This window comes from Leuciscus leuciscus (genome assembly GCF_965113295.1).
Source record: "Leuciscus leuciscus genome assembly, chromosome: 3".
In the NCBI taxonomy this organism is placed as follows: Eukaryota; Metazoa; Chordata; class Actinopteri; order Cypriniformes; family Leuciscidae; genus Leuciscus; species Leuciscus leuciscus.
In genome coordinates, this window is record NC_138727.1 from 15,412,555 (window position 1) to 15,424,102 (window position 11,548).

Below are 11,548 nucleotides of genomic sequence, written 5' to 3' on the forward strand. Positions count from 1 at the left end.
AATATAAGTTTTGCAATAATTTCAGCGGTAGATAACGTGAGAACAACTGATTGTGAAAACTGACACGTGGCACCAGTGAGTTTGTAACCAGTTCATTGGCAATTTATAACGTGATGAATGGGTGTGAATTTGGATATTGGCTGAGTTAGCCTACATGTCACGATCAAAATAATATCACTTTGGCGTCTACTGTTGCCACGCAATGACAAAGTCACGCTGCAGTCAAGCGGAGGATTGACCGTGTGTGCACAAATAATTTGCAAACTCGCTCATTTTCATGTTACATGTTAATCGGAGCAATCACCTTAGGCTACTTCATTTACTCTATTTTATAACTCAGTATAGCTGTCAAATGTAACCTGTTATAGAATCGCTGCTGTCTTATTATGAATGAATGGAAAATCACATCAGACAATGCGGAGTGATAAATATCAATGAACGTTCAGACTAGGGATGTCCTGGGATTTAGTTCTGTTCATAGGCTACATTCTCTAAAGTGAGTATTTTGCAGCGTCTGTCTAAGGACTTTATTTTCTTTTAGCTTCACCCAACCTCCTTCATCTTTAAGTTTTTTGCTTGCCATCACGAGCCCACTCTCCTTCGCGTCAGTTTCGGTTCATTAAAAAAAAAAAGAAAAAAAAAAAGATTGCATTAGTGCCCTTTTTGCCCCCTTGGGTGGACAGCCATTCTGGACTTCTCCAGAACATCCAGATGGCCAGTCGGCCCCTGCCGATGGTCACGATACTTGTGTTATCTGTCTAGGAGTGAAGCACGCACATTCAGCCCTCGAGGGGGATGGATGCATGCATTATGATTTCTCTCTGAGAAAGCTCCGCTCTCGTCTGGTTCTCAAGAGTGTCAAGCCGCTGAGCCTCACGGCTAGAGCTCTGTGCTTGCCGAGGCAGCGCGCAGCTTGCAGCCGTGGGGATCTAAGCCGAAGCTGCTTGAGGAGCGTGAGCAAGTTCCCCTCACTTCTCCCCCTAGCTCTGCTGTCCTCATGCCTGAAACAGAAGCTCGCTCGGCGGTTTCTTCTCTGGAATACAAGGACTCATTGCTCACTCATGATTCTGATGATTCATAAAGTGTGGAGTCAGTAGAGACAGACATGTGTGGAAAATTGGTTTCCTGCTCCATGCAGCAGAATGCAGAATATGATAAATTAGTGGAGCAGGAGATCGCAAGCAGCCGCTTAGACAAGCGATCTCTGCACTGCTTCGGTGAGCCTGTCACGTGAAGTAGAAAAGAGACGTAGATTCAAATGCAGAGTGATTTGTTCGGATGCCAAACTGGAAAGGTACAAACTCCAACCCTAGGCATAAATGAGAGGCTACAAACTGGAACACGTAACAATACAACGAATCGGCACCAGACAGCAAACACAAGGAGATTAAATAGACTAACAAAGAAAAGAGGTAACAAGGCAGGCAGGTGGGGGAAATAAACCAATAACGAGATAACAAGATGGGCGGGGTTGACAATTAGACGAGAGCACATGGCACAAGAAACAACAAGACACTCATGTGCTCACACAGGACCAGACTGAACATAAACACATGACAAATCGGGCGTGTCACAGCCCTGTCACAAACCCATAAGAAAATCCAGACCGAGGTGACAGAACTGTGACAGAGCCTTCCATTTCTTCCAGAACTGCACGCTAAAGTGTCAGGTTCGTGGGAACATCCATTATCTGCTTGCGTGGCCCATTCTGCTTCAAATTATTCTAATGTAGAAGGGCTAAGTGAGTGGGGTTATTGGAGGATGCCGTGGGTGGAGAGGAATTTAGAAAGTTCTCTCCCAGGAACATCCTCATCGATGAAGGCTCCCGTTTTGCCCTCTAAGCCATGTCAGATGACATAGAGATTGGTGGGCAAAGCGTATTCAGCAGTTGGTCAGCCTGGGGGATCTTTGCATACCATGTCAGTATTACAAACTTACCAGGCAGACCTGCTTAAGGACCTGGATCAGGGGGAGGGATTAGAGAGGCACGGGCGCAGTCGGCCGCCTTTGGGAAGTTCATTCCTCGCTGAGTCCTCGGCCCCCTTGTCCCTTTAAGTCTCCTTGTCATTAGAGGAGAAAAATACAAATACCGTATTGTTCCAAATATAAGACAATGTTTTTTTCTTGGAAATGCATCTGAAAAATGGGGTCGTCTTATATTCGGGTCAATAATGTCAATGTCAATAATACAACCGCAACAATAGGGAGCGCCAAATACGTGTAAATATGAGTCATCAAACATCAATGCGAGTCATCAAACAACTCTCATTAAGCAGCCAAGAAATACAGTGTTAGAGTGTAACGTTAGAGGATGGCGAGCCTAAAAAGACAGTCAAAGAAAAGCTTCTCACGAACCAAAAGTGGCCATTTCGAAGAAACTGACACGCAAGTGTGTCAGTACGTATAGGTAAAAAAGAAATGAGGGGCTGCCCATAACCAGATCCCCACATGGAAAGAACCTATATAAACATATATGTTTTAATATAGGTTTTGATATAGGTTTTTAATATATGTGACATATATAAAATTGGCCGTTTTCCTATATTATACAGTATGTACATATATGCACATATATGCACCTATATGTTCACCTATATGTTCACCTATATATGCACCTATATGTTCACCTATATGTGCACATATATGCACCTATATGTTCACCTATATATTAGTAAAATTATTAAAATCCATAGCTACTAGGCCTACACTGTAAAAAAAAATATATATAATCCCGTATACAAACGGTAAATCTCTGGCAGCAAAGTTTCCAGACTGATTCCGTTAAATTACAGCAAATAACCATTTCACAAAATTACAGGCAAAAACAGTGAAAATACAGAATTGACTTTACAGTCAAAATTAATTAAATTATAGTACATTACTGTTGATAATGGCTTATTAAACCGTGGAAAAATTGATAAATGATGTCAAATTAAAAAAAAAAAAAAAAACTTAGGGTTTTTAAATTTAGGGTTTTCTAAAGTTATTTTATAATAATGCTGTCTATCTACAGTAATTATCTTTTAATATATAGTTTTTCTGTGTATAATATCTATGAAGTTATGTATAAAAATGCATTAAGTACATACATTCAAATACAAAGTTTGTATATTTACAGTTTTAATTTTTGCATTTCCAATTTCACAACTTTGACCAATCTCTAATTAAGTACTTAATAATAGCAAATGTACAGTCAATTTCTGTTAAATTAATTAAACGTATAAGTACAAAATACCTGCACATTTACAGTATTACTCATTAAACAAACACTGAACATTAAGATATGTGAATGATAGGAAATACAATCTTAGTATATAATTTAGAACATGTAAAAATATCTACATTAAAAGGCAATTGCTGTATGCCTTTATACTTTAATATAACTTATTTTACACATTTACAATTACATTTTATCCAAAGTGACTTAAAAATTAAGAGAACAATAGAAGCAACAAGTGCAGTGACAAGTCCCAGTTAGTGTAGCACAGTACACAAGTTTATTTATTTATTATTAAAACAAAGATTTAGTATTATTGGGTCAAGTGTTTATGAAAAGATGGATCTTTAGCAGTTTTTTGAAAATGTGTTGAGTTGGGCAGGTCATCCCACCAGCAGGGAACAGTCCAGGTAAAGGTCAGTGAAAGTGGTTTTGTGTCTCTTTGGGATGATGGCACCACAAGGCGCCGTTCACTTGCAGAACACAAGCTTCTGGAGACACATAGATCTGAAGCAGTGAGTTTAGGTCTTGCTGCAGCATCTGGATCAGTTGCAGAGGTTTGACTGATGCTGGAAGGCCTGCCAGGAGAGCATTACAATAGTCCAGTCTGGATAGAACAAGAGCTTAGACAAGGAGTTGTGTGGCTCCGATAGGAAGGGCCGGATCTTTCTGGTGTTGTATAAGGCAAATCAGCAGGATCGCATGGTTTGGCTGAAACCATAAGCAGTTTTGTCTTGGCAAGGTTAAATTGAAGGTGAAGGTCATTCATCCAGCAAGAATTTTCCATCAGGTAGGCTGAGATGCGAGCAGCAACCGTCAGATCCTCTGGCTGAAATGAAAGGTAGAGATATGTGTCATTAAGTGATAGGAAAACCCATGTTTCTAAATGACAGAGCCTAGTTACAATAAAAAAAAAAAAAAAAAAGATAATAGATGGGTGGAATCTAACACAATCGTGGTCTTACTGAAGCAAAACCAAACCTTGTGCAGCTCCAGTGGCCTCACAAGGATCAAATGAATATTCACATGGGAAAATATAGTATAAAACAAATTAAATTTTCTGCCACTTTTAGTGCAATCATATGGAATCAGAAGACTCGGCCATTACAATATTTTAAATTACTTCTTCCCATACCTTGTTTGCCATGATCATTCTGCTTTCCACTTGACCTGAAATCACACACAATTTTTTTTTTTTTTTAACACAGTATTACATTTGCACATGTCAGAATATGTTCCACTGGAACAATGCAAAACCTCAACTGACGTGTTGGCAAGCATGCAGCCAGAATACGCAATTTATCATGTGGTGTTCATATTCTAGCCTCATGTGTTTTCCTGTATCATCAACGAGTACAGTATTTACTGAATTCGTTTTCTTAACGGTCTTGATAGCCACGTCAACCCTTATGAAAATTAACTATGGTTAACCAAAAAAAAAAACCTTGGTAACGTTAGGCCTATTTGTAGTATAACTGCGGTTATTAAAAATGGTAATAAAATCCGCCAAAAACGTGGTTACTATTTTTTTAAGAGAAGAGTTCTCTTACGAGAGGTCTCTCGTACTGCGTAAGATATCTTACGCTAGGGGAAAATCCTTTTTCCGCGAGATATTGAAGCCAAAAATTATCCTTAATTTTGTAATAATGCAAAACGCGTTGCGGCAGCATGCAGACATAGGCGAGACAGCTCGTGCGCCTATTGGCTGCTCTGCGGCAACTGCAGCAGCCTATCGAGCGAGGCCTGGCGTGACGCCAGACCCAATCAGGGCACTTCGCGCCCGCTGCATCACGTCCCGCCGAAATGGGCGTGGTCTAGGCCTATAAATACCGCTCGCAGGCAGCTATTATCTGATTTTTCATCCTTCAAGCGAAGCACAAGAAGCCGCGCCGTCTGAGAGAGAGCACCTTCAGCGGGACGAGTCACTGAAGTCGCTGGCCGCGCCACCTTCCTGCCTTCCTGCTGCGCTTTCCGGCGCTTATATCCTTTCCTTATTACACTGTACTTTTGTGTGTGTGTGTCGCCGCCGCGACACACATTCTAAAAGAGCTAGCGTCTTTTTAAAGATGCCTTCCTGCGGCTCGTGCAGAGCCACACTCAGCGACGGGGACCGCCACGTGGTTTGCGTTTCCTGCCTGGGTGAGGAACATGCAGTTCTCGCGCTCGCTGACGGCGGCTGCCCTCACTGCGAGCTGATGGCAATGGCGACTCTGAGGACTCGCCTAGCCTTCTTCACCGAGACTGCTCCCCCGCCCGCCGCGGCGTCGCGCCGTAAAAAGCGCCGTACCCAGCGGGCCCCGGAACCCTCCCTCAGCCGCCAAAGCTCGCCGGTTCGCCCGCTTGCTTCCCCGGCTTCGTCACCCTCGCTTCCTGACGGACAGCGGCCGCCGTCTGCCGCCGCTTCCGTTGACATCGTGGATGAGGAAGCCCTGCTGGGAGAGGATGATTCCTGCTCTATCCTGGCGTCAGGCAGTGAGGATTGGGCGGGCTCTGAGGACCCCGCGCCCCCTGCCCGCATGTCGTCAGGCAAGAGAGCGTCCATCGAGACGGAGCTCATGCGAGTACTCGCACAGGCCGCGGCGAGCCTCGGCCTCGAGTGGTCTTCGCCTGAGCAGCCCGCTCACAACCGGCTGGATGGATTTTTCCTACCTGGGGAGCGCGCTTCGCCTGCGTCCAGACCGGCGCCTTTTCTTCCTGAGTTACACGAAGAAGTCGCCAAGTCCTGGAACGCCCACTATTCGGCTAGAGTGCGTCCTGCTGTTTCTTTGGCATTCTCCGCTGTTGACGATGCCAAGAACAAAGGATACCTTTCGCTGCCGCCGGTCGAAGAGGCGATAGCGGCCCACTTATGCCCGCCCTCTGCTGGACGGCGTGCTAAGTCGGCCCTACCCTCTAAAGCTTGCCGCACGACGTCAAGCTTGCTCCGCTGCGCTTTCTCCGCCGCCGGGCAAGCTGCGTCAGCGCTGTACACCATGGCAACGCTTCAGATCTTCCAGGCCGATCTCCTCCGTAAGCTGGATGAGGAAGGACCTGATAGCGCGACTATCGCCACAGCGCGCGGTAGACATTCAACGCACAGCGAACGCGTTTCGCTGCGGCGCGTCTGTCCCGCTCAAGAAATTTCAGAAGATGCTAGGTCTCATGGCCTCAGCAGCGTCAGTGCTCCAGCTGGGCCTGCTCCGCATGCGCCCGCTGCAGTTTTGGCTGAAAGCGCGAGTCCCACGCAGAGCGTGGGCATCCGGTTCGCTTCGCCTCAGGGTCAATCAGAAGTGCGTCACAGCTCTGAAACCTTGGAGAGCGAACGACTGGTACCAATCAGGTGTAAGCCTGGGGACTTCCTCGAGGGTGAAAGTGGTGTCCACGGACGCGTCCACCTCGGGATGGGGAGCGCTGCTCGAGGGCAGACCGTTCTTCGGCCAGTGGTCGGAACGGGAGAAGCTCCTGCACATAAACTGCCTCGAAATGCTGGCAGTAGACAACGCGCTGACGCGTTTTTGTCCCCAGATAAAAGGACGCCACGTCTTGGTCCGTTCGGACAACATGTCTGTGGTGTCCTACATAAATCGCCAGGGCGGCCTCAGGTCCAAGAACCTGTACAGGCTGGCAGAACGCCTCCTGGTATGGGCTCAGTGCAACCTGCGCTCGCTCAGAGCAGCGCACGTGCCAGGGCTCCTGAATATAGGACCGGACAGACTGTCCAGGAACAATGTTCCGGCAGGCGAGTGGTCTCTACACCCACAGAAAGTCCAACTGCTGTGGAAGAAATTCGGCAGAGCGGAAGTAGACCTGTTTGCGTCTCAAGAAAACGCTCACTGTCAGGAATTTTTCTCCAAGAGCAGGAGCGCGCTGGCCCATGTGTGGCCCCGCCGCCCGCTCTATGCTTTTCCCCCCGTCTCTCTCCTGCCTCAGGTGATAGAACGGATCAGGGAAGAAGGATGCTCAGTACTGCTGGTGGCACCGTTCTGGAAAAACCAACCTTGGTTCCCAGTCGTGATGCAGTTAGCGAGTACTGCCCCGTGGCCAGTACCAGTGAGGAGAGACCTCCTCTCACAGGCCCACGGTTCGATCTGGCATCCTCACCCGGAACTATGGTCCCTTCATGTCTGGGCCATCAACGGGTACATGTTGGACTCCCTGAAGGAGTATTAAACACGATCACGCAGGCTAGAGCTCCGTCTACGAGACGACTCTATTCCTCGAAATGGTCAGTGTTTTCGGGCTGGTGCACAGCCCGTGGTGTGTCACCCACAGACTGTGGTGTGGCGGAGGTGCTTTCCTTCCTACAAGAGCTGTTGGATTGGGGCAGGGCCCCCTCCACGCTCAAAGTTTATGTGGCGGCTATAGCAGCGTTCTCAGAAACAACGCTTGGTCAGTCAATAGGAAGGAAAGATTTAGTCATCCGCTTCCTTAGAGGGGCTAAGAGACTGAATCCTCCCAGACCTCCCTCAGGGACCTTTCTACGGTTCTGGAAGCCATGAAAGGTGCGCCATTTGAGCCTTTACAGTCAATCGATTTGAAACACCTGTCTTTCAAGGCGGTGTTTTTGCTGGCTCTCGCTTCAGTGAAGCGCATAGGGGATCTGCACGCGCTCTCTGTGAGCGCGGCATGCATGGAGTTTGGGCCTAATGACTCAAAAGTTATACTCAAACCTAAGCACGTCCGAAATCCCTCAACACACCGTTTAGGGCGCAGGTTATCTCCCTGTCAGCCCTACCGGTCCCTGATGAGGAAAGAGACGCGAGCCTCCTTTGCCCAGTCAGGGCATTATGAGCTTATGTGTCTCGCTCGTCTGGTTTCAGACAGACGGAGCAGCTCTTTGTTTCGTTTAGCGGACGTTCTAAGGGACTAGCCGCGTCGAAACAGAGCCTATCCAGATGGATAGTTGATGCTATAGCGCTGGCATACGCCTCCAAGGGCATGCAGTGCCCGTTGGGTGTCAGAGCGCACTCCACGAGAGGCATGGCCTCTTCGTGGGCCTGGTCAAGTGGGATTGCCTTGCAAGATATTTGTATGGCGGCAGGCTGGGCCTCCCCGTCTACATTTATAAGGTTTTATAACCTAGAGGTTCCCGCCCTGCAGGCCAGGCTGCTGTCGGTCTAAGTTTACCAGTATTGTCTGACCTGATGCGATCAGCTCAGAATGCTGCGTCTACTGAGCACAGCTCAATGTTCGACAGTGAAAAAGTAGCATCACGAGATGTGCCTGGGCAAACTGTGTAAGACCCACATTCCCCCATCAGTTCAGGCCGTACCCCGCCCTGTCTGTATGATGAAATTCGCGTCTCAGCGACGCTGCCATATGTGGAAGAGTGCGGCTTCGCCCCTCCCTCTTCCCGGACTCCCTGTGAGTTCCCTGAGTGATTGTGCACTATATGTACCCCGGGCTTTCGCCCTTGGGTCTTTGGTGTCAGATCTCAGCATGCACGGCGTTTTGCATTGGGTCCCCTAGCGTAAGATATCTTACGCAGTACGAGAGACCTCTCGTAAGAGATCGTACTCGGTTACTAACGTAACCTCGGTTCTCTCTAGAAGAGGGAACGAGTACTGCGTATCTTGCCGTGCATGCACACGCTCTGGTTGCTTCGATGATGAAAAACCAGATAATAGCTGCCTGCGAGCGGTATTTATAGGCCTAGACCACGCCCATTTCGGCGGGACGTGACACAGCGGGCGCGAAGTGCCCTGATTGGGTCTGGCGTCACGCCAGGCCTCGCTCGATAGGCTGCTGCAGTTGCCGCAGAGCAGCCAATAGGCGCGCGAGCTGTCTCGCCTATGTCTGCATGCTGCCGCAACGCGTTTTGCATTATTACAAAATTAAGGATAATTTTTGGCTTCAATATCTCGCGGAAAAAGGATTTTCCCCTAGCGTAAGATATCTTACGCAGTACTCGTTCCCTCTTCTAGAGAGAACCGAGGTTACGTTAGTAACCGAGTACGTTTTCAGCTTCCAGACAGTGTTTAAAAATGTCCCGCCATTTAAGAGATTGATTTACTGACAGATACTATCGCGTATTAACAAAGATTTTATAACGTTACACAATTAAACGGACTTTATGTATAACAAGTCTACGAAAGCTTGTTTTAGGTCTTTTGAGGTGTGGGTTCAACTGATCTTTCTTAAAACAGATGGAAAATATAAAGACGCATGCAACATTTTCAGTGTTTTGCCTCCAGCTCTCGCCAGTTAACTGAACATCATTTAAAATGCTAACGTTAGCTTGAAAAACTTAACACAAATGTAATATAAAATATCGTTCACATGCAGACTCTTACCTCAGCCGGTGATCGGTTGGCATGATGTCCGCTGTGACGAACCAGGCTCACTGAAAAGGGTGTTATTTCCGAAGAATCCAAACCAATGACATTATATAGATCAGTGATCCAAACGGACTGACTGACAACAGGACTCCTGCTCACGGCTGCTCTCAACGAATACGACTGCTTTGAACCACTGTTAATCTCACAATCCACTTCACTAGAGTAGACTGAATTCAAATCTCCTGCTTGCCCTTGATACAGATCCAAAGTCGACTGATCAGCTAACTGTTGTGGGCGGGACTAAACAGCGGAAACGTAATGGCGGCGAATTTGAATCTGCGTCATCGCGTGGGCACACACACACACACACACACACACACACACACACACACACACACACACAAAGCCCTGAATGTGCAGCAACGGAGATTTGGAAAAATATTAATAAAATATACATGAAATTATGGGAGAATAAGACAATGAAATAATGATCAAAATGAGCATCTATTTGCAAGACAAGATTAAAAGACTATATGCAATAAAAAAGAATTCAATACAGGTCTACTGTAGCCTATGTAGGGTAGGCTACTGTATGTACAAATACTATTATTTAACCTTAAAAAAAAACTCACTTTAACCCCCACATGCTTAATAATCTGTAAGGACAACATATTGAATAGATGCAGATTTCTTCAGTTATACCTTCTTTTCTTTGTTTTCTAATTTCACAGAAAAAAATCTGTAAAATATTACTTTGTAAAAATACAGACAAGTTCCTTTTAAAAAACGTAAAATTGATGTAAAACCAAAATACAAGCAAGCAATTACCTGTAAATTTAATAGTGGACCTTTAAATTACAGCAAATATCTGTAAAATAACAGGCATTCACTATAATGACAAAACGGTAAAATTCTGTAAAAAAAATACAGACCATTACCTGTAAAATTACACTTTTTTTTACAGTGTAGGCAACATAAATAAAACCCCAAAATGTAGAAATTTACATTATTTATTTACTTAAGAACAATCAAATAGTACAAGAACAAAAATAAGACAAAAAACTGAACAGAATTTTTTTTTTTTTTATCTTTTTGATCAGCTCCGTGAGCTTCGAATTGATAGATGTGCCTATCTGAGCTAGGCATCATGTATGACAGTTGCCAAAGTGAGATATGAGCTACAAAATGACCATCCTGCCATGAGCTATATAGGAGACATATCTTGTATGTACATATAGGGCTTATATGTATATATAAAGAAGCAATACAGGAGACCTATATGGCCTGTATATGCACATATATGCACCTCAATTTTGCCTATATGTGGCATATATACGCATATATGCAGCATATATATTATCATATATGTGCATATATGCTGTATATATGCAGCATATATGCTGTATATATGCAGCATATATGTGCATATAAACTGCATATAGGTTTCATATATGCGCATATATCCTCATATAGATTCTTTCCATGAGCCATCATCCAGCTGAAGGCACTGGATATTTGACAAAGAGCTGAACTTACCCACCAGCGAGGCCCATAATTTCTTACGTACTGACATACTTGCCTGTCAATATTTTCGAAGCGGCCGCTTTGATGTGGAGTAAAGAATAATGCAGCGTAATGTTTTAGTGCTTGCCCTTCGACTTCAGGGAGAAACAGTTTTTTCAGTACTATGTGATCGACAAAAAAGGAAAAAAACATTCATAACCCCCCTGGATCAGATAGGATACAGGTAAAGCAAATCAAACACCTTTTTGACATGCCAGCATCTGTCACTGTACATAAAAAAGTTGAGAAATCAGTCATAGTGAAATGTACTAAATGAGAACTTTTCTTCAAAAGAAAAGATTTGATCTTCAAAAGGCCTTTTCCCAAAAGGAGGGTCGTCTTATATTCAGGGTCGTCATATATTCAGAACAATACGGTAATAAAACATTTTAAAAATGGGAATGGCTGGCATCAGGTTGAGCTGGCACAACGTGTTTGGCTCCCTGATAATATATCCGGAAGTAAAGCAGACAGATGTTTAAGATGATCGGCTATGATTCTCTTCTCTGCC

At 45.3% G+C, this 11,548-nt stretch overlaps 1 long non-coding RNA gene across 1 annotated transcript; it reads right to left on the reverse strand.

Annotated features, from left to right (window-relative positions):
• Window positions 1-3,090: 3,090 nt before the first annotated feature.
• On the reverse strand, window positions 3,091-10,949 carry LOC309494949. The gene is made up of 3 exons (XR_014204492.1): window positions 9,490-10,949; window positions 4,353-4,387; window positions 3,091-4,046 (listed from the first exon to the last, which is right to left on the reverse strand). It is a non-coding gene; the product is annotated as an uncharacterized lncRNA (long non-coding RNA).
• Between the last annotated feature and the right edge of the window lie 599 nt (window positions 10,950-11,548).